The sequence below is a fragment of the Lygodium microphyllum genome, chromosome 8 (assembly GCF_053477565.2).
Source record: "Lygodium microphyllum isolate KBCC chromosome 8, Lygodium_microphyllum_v1.1.10, whole genome shotgun sequence".
NCBI classification, from domain to species: domain Eukaryota; kingdom Viridiplantae; phylum Streptophyta; class Polypodiopsida; order Schizaeales; family Lygodiaceae; genus Lygodium; species Lygodium microphyllum.
Genome location: NC_141142.1, coordinates 105,957,287 through 105,966,607, shown reverse-complemented (window position 1 = coordinate 105,966,607; position 9,321 = coordinate 105,957,287).

Below are 9,321 nucleotides of genomic sequence, written 5' to 3'. Positions count from 1 at the left end.
GTAATGGTATCAGCACTCCAGCTAGGCTGGCTCCGGCTCCACCAGTTCTGTCCACATATTCTGAAATTTCATCTATGTACAACCCAAATAGTGTCGGTGAAAGTGGACCGCCTTGTTTCACCCCAGTGGTGCTATTGACTGTATCTGAGATGCCCTCAGGTGTTCGTACTCTGCCCGTCACTGTCTCATACAAGGCATAGATACTCCACTGTATCTCTACAGGCACATCAATGTTTTGCATTCTTCTCATGAGTCTAGCACATGGCACTGTGTCAAAGGCCTTGCGAAAGTCCACAAAACAGCAGTAGATCTTTTTCTTGAATGCCTTGCCTTCTTCGATGATTGCCCTCAATGTAAAGATATGGTCTAGAGTTGTATATCCCCTCCTGAAGCCAGCCTGGCCTTTTGATCTCAGGCCATGCATCTCGGCCCATTCACTCAATGCTTGTTCCACGATAGAGCCATATATTTTGGCCAGCATGTGTCCAATCATGATAGACGATAGTTAGTAGGTAGCGCGGGGTCTCCACTCTTAAAGAGCGGCACAATAATATGGTCTAACCAACAGGTTGGAAATCCCTCACAAACTACCCTATTAAAGATGTGGGCCAGCGTTGGTGCCAAGATATCACAAGCATGCGCGAAGTGTTCAACTACTAAACCATCATGATCTTGGGCTTTTCCATTTTTAAGTTTCCATATGGCATTCCTTACTTTTTTTTCTGTGAAAAATCTGCAATTTTCTGGTCTTGAGGTTGAGGGGAGTGGCATAGGCTCTTGGCCAGGAACATGTCAGAAGTGGAGCAGCAGTGGAAGCATAAACATGTGCTGAAATAAATTGCTGAAACACAAGACAAAAAGAGAAAAGAAAAGAGCACGATACAGATGAGAACTCAGATGTATGCACGGGAAATGGAATCCATATATCTGAACACGAGACAGTCGCATACAACAGTGAGTCACTGGCTGCGTGGGCACTGGCACTGGCTCCTCTCTCCACAGAGTCTGCAGATGGTGAAGTTGAAGTGACTGACTGAGGAGGAGCCACTGAGTATAAATAGGCTGAAAAAGTGGGGAGCAATAATGCTGGTCGGACAGCATTTAATGCTGGCCGACTGGTGCATAAAATGCTCCACTGGCATAAAATGCCACACCAGAAAAATACCTAAAATACCTAATAAAAATGCCCAGCCCAGATCAAGCTCAGACTCACACATGAGCTGACAAATACTCTGCTAACACCCTCTCTTAGATCATGAGTGATCTGATACAATACAATAGTACAATGAATAGGGATCAGAAACTATACAACATAGAACCACCAAGTAGAACCATGGATACCCAAGCAGTGGGTGATCAAGCCACCACCAAGGTGCCTCGGAGAGAACCTAATGTCGATGTCGATCGTACCAAACACTTGAAAATAGAGAAGATCATAGCATGTCTCTGTGTCCATCACCAATGTCTCGCAGGAGCATACAAGACCATCCTGTCAAAAATGCCTCTGAACATAGGTGACCATGAATTCCCGCCTTTGGCCAGACCGCCAAAGTGTCCCCTCATGTGAGCTCCAGACGAAAGCCTCCCGCTCTCTGTCAGATAACCAGCTCATCATGAACCTGGATGTCAATCCCAGCTCCAGGATTTGATTCCGCCAGACTGAAGTCGATGCGTCAGGGATGTCCCTCTCTGGAACCTGTGCACCTGTATAAAAGTATAGATGAGGCGCAGCTGCCCCATCTGAACACCCGCTCACACTCCCTCTCTGGCACAAGAGAGTCGTGAGGGATGACCTCATCACCACCACTAGAAAGCAGCCGAGGAAGGGGCCACCAAGCCCTTCCCGCGATCCGAAGAAGAGGATCCCTTCCGCGCCTTGGACTTCACCTTGGTCGGAGGATCGGAGTCGGAGTCTGATGAAGGAGAGGACTCATCGGTAGAGTCAACATCCTGCTTCGTCTTCTGCTCCTTCTTCCTGGAAGCCGCTAACTTCTTGCAGTCCTTCCGCAAATGTCCCTTCTTGCCACAGTGGTAACACTGGGCCTTCGACTTCTTCTTCCCGTCACCCCTCTCTGAAGCTACATAAGCCTCACCTCCATAATGGGCCGAAAGCCGCCCTTGTAATCTCAAGGATGCCTCATGCTCAAGAAGCATCGAGGTCATATGTAACTTATCATCAGTGGAAGTGCGCGGAGGAGCCATATGGAGAGGATAAGAAGAGAAGTAGAGAAGAGATAGAATTGAGAGAGGAAACATAGCCAAAACACAAGCACAGACTGCAGAAAATGAGAGTTCACATGCAATATAACCCAAAATCTGATCAATAGAAGACAAAATCTGCTGCAAAAAGTCAAAAAATCAGTCAAAAACTGCCAAAAACAGCAAAAACGGCCTGAAGTAACAGTCACCCAGCCACGAGAGATGCTGAATCAGCAAAACACAGGCTGTAAACTGGAGAAAAACAGGTAGAAAACTGTCGCCAGCAGCTGCAGATGAAAAACGCAGGCAGCAGAGGGTGCGTAGGCAGCAGAGGGTGCGGAGGTAGCAGGTGATGGCAAAACTGCAAAAAACGCAGGCTGAAAACAGCCCCAAAACAGGTCGCCTGGCTGCAACAGCAGTCGTCTGATCAGCAGGGGTACAAAACAGTCCTGAAATCAGCAAGAAAACACAGCAGAAACACAAATCCAGAAAACTGATACCATGTCAGAAGTGGAGCAGCGGTGGAAGCATAAACATGTGCTGAAATAAATTGCTGAAACACAAGACAAAAAGAGAAAAGAAAAGAGCACGATACAGATGAGAACTCAGATGTATGCACGGGAAATGGAATCCACATATCTGAACACGAGACAGTCGCATACAACAGTGAGTCACTGGCTGCGTGGGCACTGGCACTGGCTCCTCTCTCCACAGAGTCTGCAGATGGTGAAGTTGAAGTGACTGACTGAGGAGGAGCCACTGAGTATAAATAGGCTGAAAAAGTGGGGAGCAATAATGCTGGTCGGACAGCATTTAATGCTGGCCGACTGGTGCATAAAATGCTCCACTGGCATAAAATGCCACACCAGAAAAATACCTAAAATACCTAATAAAAATGCCCAGCCCAGATCAAGCTCAGACTCACACATGAGCTGACAAATACTCTGCTAATAGAACATCATAGAGTGTGCAAGCATATCCATGCCAATCATCTGGTCTAGTAATCTGTAAGGGTGGCTGGTTCTCATGCATCCTTTTCCATGCTCTCTTGCTGTCCTGTCCCAAGAACATGGAATACATTTCTGTTTCTAGTCTGCTTAGGTATTCCCGTTTCTTTTTGCATACCAATCGTCTGAAGAGTGTTCGAGCATGCTTATGTGTACATATGCCAAGTGCCACCTCTCGCTGAAAACGTGCTCATGTCTCTCTGCACTCATCATCATACCAGCCATTCTGTGGGGCATAGCGAGAGAGAGAGAGAGAGAGAGAGAGAGAGAGAGAGAGAGAGAGAGAGAGAGAGAGAGAGCGCTCTTGTTAGTATACACGAACTAAGAGATTGAATTGATAATGGTAAGTGAGATGAAAGTACAACTAATAGGGCTTGAATATATAGGCCAAGGAGTGTACCTAACTCTATGATGTGATGTTGGGAGGTGTAAGACATGCTCACACCTTTGACACACATATACACACATGTAAGGTGTGTCCACATATAGGGGAAAAGAACTAACAAAACTCCCTTGCTTCATGGCTGACTGAACTCATGCTAGGAAACATATGAAAACAGAAATGGGAAAGTTTTATCTTGAAGAAGTGTCTAAGCCCATATGATGATTCCGGAAAAGAGATAGATAAATGAGAGAGATGCAATATGAGGATGGTCATGGCATGGTCTATTGAGAAGCTGAGTGACTTGAAGTAGGACATGGTTCAGAGGTGTGTGTGCATGGCTTAGAGGTTGATCAAAAGCTAGCATGGCTCAGAGGTACCAAGAACGTGACCAAAGGTTAAATACGTGGGTATAGCTGTCAGGCCCAACTCAAAGGTCATGTGTAAAGTGTTTACAATTCCTCCTTGAAACATAACTTCTTGGTGAATCAGAAGGAAAGGAAATAATAACAATTTGGATGAAAATTCAGAGAGTCGATCCCACACAATCATTTAGTAATAGAAAGTTCTTAGCTTGGATGTCAATCTCGAGGACGTTGTGGTGGATGTTGATTGATTGCAATGGCATCACCAATCACTGGATACTTGGCAGATCATCTAATTGACCGATATCAAAGGTGAGCACTTGAACAGTCTCAAATGTGTTATGGGATGCCTTGATTGGATGCTAGAGGGTGCCATCATGAAAAGTCCCAAATTTTATCGAGGAGATGGCGAGAAATTTTGATTAAAAACAAAAAAATTCGAAATGTATGTGAACAGCATCTTGATTAAAGCTTAAAACTTAATCACAGTTTTAACCTTATTTTTTCTAGAGCGTATGATGGGTTGAGGTGTGATCAATGTGGAGAACAAGATGATGTGATTCTATTTTAGATACGTGTGGAAGATAAAGCAACTGGCGATGTCACAGGTATAGGTCTACAGGTGGAGATTAGTTGCTAGGTTGGAAGATGATGTGGCATATAATAGTTGGATTGTTGGGAGGTGACACAAGGGATAGGTTAGACGGCGGTTGCTTGCACGATAGATTGGATAAGATGCACAATGAATTGGAGGTGATGATCAAGGTAGGCAACTTTGGTGAGAGGCATGTGCAAGTGGAGGGCATTGCCATGGCTGGTGACGCAAGCAGATATGGATGCAACTCACACTTTTTTTGCTTCTTTTTCTTCTTCTTGGTTTTTCTCCTCCTTTTTCTTCTTGTTCTTGCTTGTTTGGGTCGCAACCAAAGGTTGAAGGGTAGACAAATTGTGAGCAGCAGAGATAGAGCAGTGCTAAGAACAGAGGCGGTGATGTTTGCTAGCAATGTTCATGACAGTATGTGTTGGGGATTGTTGGAACAAGGCGACAACTAGCATGAGTAGAGTGCAAGGCTGAAGCACTTTGGTGCATAGGAATCGACCTTGCTTTGATACCATTGTTGGGTATGGAGCTTGTGCGTGTACTAACAGACTATGGTGGATGGAATTCCTCGGGGAGAGAGAGAGAGAGAGAGAGAGAGAGAGAGAGAGAGAGAGAGAGAGAGAGAGAGAGAGAGAGAGAGAGAGAGAGAGAGAGATCATGTGCAAGCCAATATGAAAGTGCTTTTTCACCTTCTACACTTTTGAGATTTTTGGTGCATATGGATTATGAGGAAAGCCTACATATTTTATTCTTCATTAGGAGTGCAGAGTTACATGGCCCACTTGAGAGGCCTTCTCCATTGGCAGCTCGACATGATTGAGATGATCATTCGTATGATGGTTTAATTGTATGGAAAGAACCATGAATAAATATGCAATGAACAATATAAGAAGCTAAAAGCTATAAGAAAGGAGAACTCTAGTCGATAGATAAAGAGCTCTATCTTATGCGATCTCATGGAGGTGTATTGCCTATAAATATACAGTTGATATGTGTGTTGTGGTCTAGGATGCTTGGATCGGCAAAGTTGGATAGCTCGATCAATCAATATGCCTTGTGTATGTGTAGATGACCGATGTTGTGATTGTATTGAAACTTCGCAAGTCTCCCTTGAGAAGAAATCTGCAAGTTACCTTTGGGCAGGGCCTCGATGTTTTGAGCTGATGTACTCTTGAGGAGTGTGCCTCAAAGCTATTGTATCTCATGGAGGAAGAGGCTAAGGCACCATTGATTAGTGAAATCCATGACTCTAAACAGTGGTCTAAACCTGTCTCTAAATAGATAATGGTAATGGCATTGAATCTTTTAGTATGTTGGGCAATGACAAATATAGTGTTCCTCTGTCTCTGGCTCTAGCTAACATATTTGGTATATGCACTTCTCTGGTGGCATGGATTTGTATTTTCAATCTCAATCTCTAACTAATGTGAAGAGGTACATAGTTGACCAATAGCACACCTGATCCCATGTGAGAGGTGGGTGTCCATGTATATTGGGTGGACAATAAATCCATCACTTGTAGTATGGAGAAGGTGCTCTTGTAGAAAGCCATCTTTGTCCCTAGCTCTTGAACTGGTGCCAACCATGTCCTCCTAGTGTCTAGTTGGGTGAGATCCATTCGGATCATAGTAACAGGGGATGGCCATTTTCTAGCTTTGTATCTCTCATTATTAGGACATGTATTTTTGCAAGCCTCACTTAACATGTGGATTAGTTCTTAATCACATGTTTAAGTAGTTGTTGCACATGTGAGGTGCAATTGAGGTAGTGTAAATAAGTGAGCCCAGAACTCCAGGGAATCAATGAATGTCAAATGCAAAAGTTGCAGTTAGTCATGTCGCATAAATACTAGGTGGTATCTGGTGCCTAAGTCATTTATTTGGCCTTAAGTATGGGTTGTTGACACTAGAGATATGGCGTTTAATGGTACTTCATACTGATTTGATGGTCAATAATGGCATAGAGACACTTGGTAGATGAAGTTGCCTTGCCAATTTAAATATTGGTTGGTTAGATTATTTTTCTAGGCACAAAAATAGTTATTAAATTAGTTTTCAGAATTTATATTCTGAAAATTAAATTAATGGGATGGATAATGCCGGAAATTCAGTTTAGAAGGTTGCCAAAAACTTGCCCATACAAGTTTGGGAATTTTGAGTTGGGGTTGAAGGGAGAAGGAAATCTCATTTTTGCATTTTGGAGCTATTGGGAAGAGAGGTTGGGTTGTTGCTGCTTGCTTTTGGGGCCATTTCTTAGCCATTGGAGACCATTTTAGTGAAGGTGGTTGTACATTCTTGACTAGGGAAAGTTGATGATCACAGTTGATGCACTTTCTCTTGAAGACTATAGCCTCTAATGCTCCCTTTGCTGCTGTTGAATCCATTTAGGCTGGAAAATTGGGTCAACATCTCAATTTCACCAAATTCTCGTGACAAATCTTTGAATTTTCTCTCTCTACAACATTCTCTCTTTCTCCATGCTCCCTTTGCTGTTGTTGAAGCCATTTAGGCTGGAAAATTGGGTCAACATCTCAATTTCACTAAATTCTTGTGACAAATCTTTGAATTTTCTCTCTCTACAACATTCTCTCTTTCTCCATCCATTTCCCAGTTTTGCTCCAAGTTTTAAAATAATCTAGCCGTTGGAGGTGGAGATTTTGGGTGAATCTTTGTTGGAAATCCTAATGTACAGCAGAAATTAGGGTTTAGCATTTGCCTCGGGAAGTGTGCTGGACATTGAAGACTCCAAGCTCTGAATTATTCTAGGGTGAAGGTGATTTTCAACTGAAATCAGTTGGAGGACTAGCCAGCCATCAAATTTGGGGCATTTCCACTCTTCTTGATGTGGGTGAAGGCCTCGAAAAGTGTGCTAGATGTTGAAAACTCCAAGCGCTGAATTATTCAGGGCTGAAGGTGATTTTTAGTTGAAATTACGTGGAGGATCAGCAACCATCAAATTTGGGGCATTTCCACTTTTCTCGAAGTGGGTGATGAAGTGAGTGATGCGCTGCGGAGATGCAATGTCCGGCGATGAAATGTCAGGTAAAGAGCAAACACGTGAGCAACAGCAGCGAGTGAGAGCGAGAGATGCAAGATGTTCTTGGGTACAATTGGAGTGTGTACCACTTTAGGTTTTTAGATAGATATATATAAAAGTACAAGTGTGCTAAGGGTGCGTTCACACCCGTGCACATATAAAAGGCACGATGGCCCTTTATTCCCAACAACCTCCCACCTAAAGGCAATGTGCCTTAAGAGGGGAAAAGAATCAGCTAAGTCTAAGTATGTACAAAGCTGAAATACATATATCTATCCAACTCCCATCATCTGTCGGCAATGAGCAAACCGCTCTGCTGGAAGACCCTTCGTGAGAAGATCTGCAGGATTATCACTTTGACAAGCTCAATGCTCTTGCTGTCAAGTACATCTCTGATGAAGTGATACTTCACCTGTATGTGCTTCGTCTTTGCATGAAAGACGAGATTCCGTGCTAGCATGATAGCACTCTGACTATCACAATGAAGAACGGGTAACTCTGTAATGCCAAGATCTCCCATCAGACGTGAAAGCCATAAAGCCTCCTTGCATGCCTCAGTAGCAGCCACATACTTTGCCTCTGTAGTAGACAATGCAACACACTTCTGTAGCTTGGAGATCCAAGAGACTGCTCCTCCTGTGAAGATAAACACATACCCAGAAGTGGACTTTCTACAGTCCGCATGACCAGCATAGTCTGCATCCGTAAAGCCAACGACAGATGCCTTCTGCTTTCCAAAGCAGATGCACAAATCACTTGTGCCTTTGAGGTATCTCATAATATCTTTCACTGCTTTCCAATGCTTTTTGCCAGGGTTTGCCATATATCTGCTAACCACTCCCACTGCAAAGGCAATGTCAGGACGTGTAGCAACCATAGCATACATCAAGCTGCCAACAACTGAAGCATATGGAATCTTGGCCATTTCAGCCTTCTCATCATCAGAGGTAGGGCTGTCCTCTGCACTGAGTTTCACATATGGAGGCAATGGAACACCAATTGGTTTCTCCCCCTCCATATTGAAACGCTGCAAAACCTTAGAGACATACTCATGTTGAGATAGAAAGAGTAATCCTTTGGACCTATCTCTGAGTATTCGCATGCCAAGAATGTGATTTGCATCACCAAGATCCTTCATGTCAAAGCTGCCATGAAGACTTTGCTTCAACGAATCCAAGGCATGAGTATCCCTGCTAGCAATCAGCATGTCATCAACATACAGAACCAAGATAATTAGGCTGCCATCTGCGGCCTTCTTGGTGTACAAGCAGTGATCCACTTGACTTCTTTGAAAACCTTGAGACTGCATAAATGTATCAAACTTATGATACCATTCTCTTGGTGCTTGCTTTAGCCCATACAAACTCCATTTGAGCTTACATACCATCTTCTCTTTGCCTTTAGCCACAAACCCTTCAGGCTGCTGCATATATATGTCTTCATGCAGATCACCATGTAAAAATGCAGTCTTTATATCCATCTGTATGAGCTCCATATCTTCAGCTGCAACCAAGCCCAAAATGGTTCTCAATGTAGTCATTTTGACTACAGGAGAGAAGATCTCATCAAAATCAACTCCATGTTCCTGCTTGTACCCCTTAGCAACCAATCTGGCTTTGTACTTTGGCGAGGAACCAAAAGTGACCTTCATCTTATAAACCCATTTGCATGGAAGCGTTTTCTGCCCTTTAGGCAACTGCACCAAGTCCCAAGTGCCGTTTTTCTCAAGAG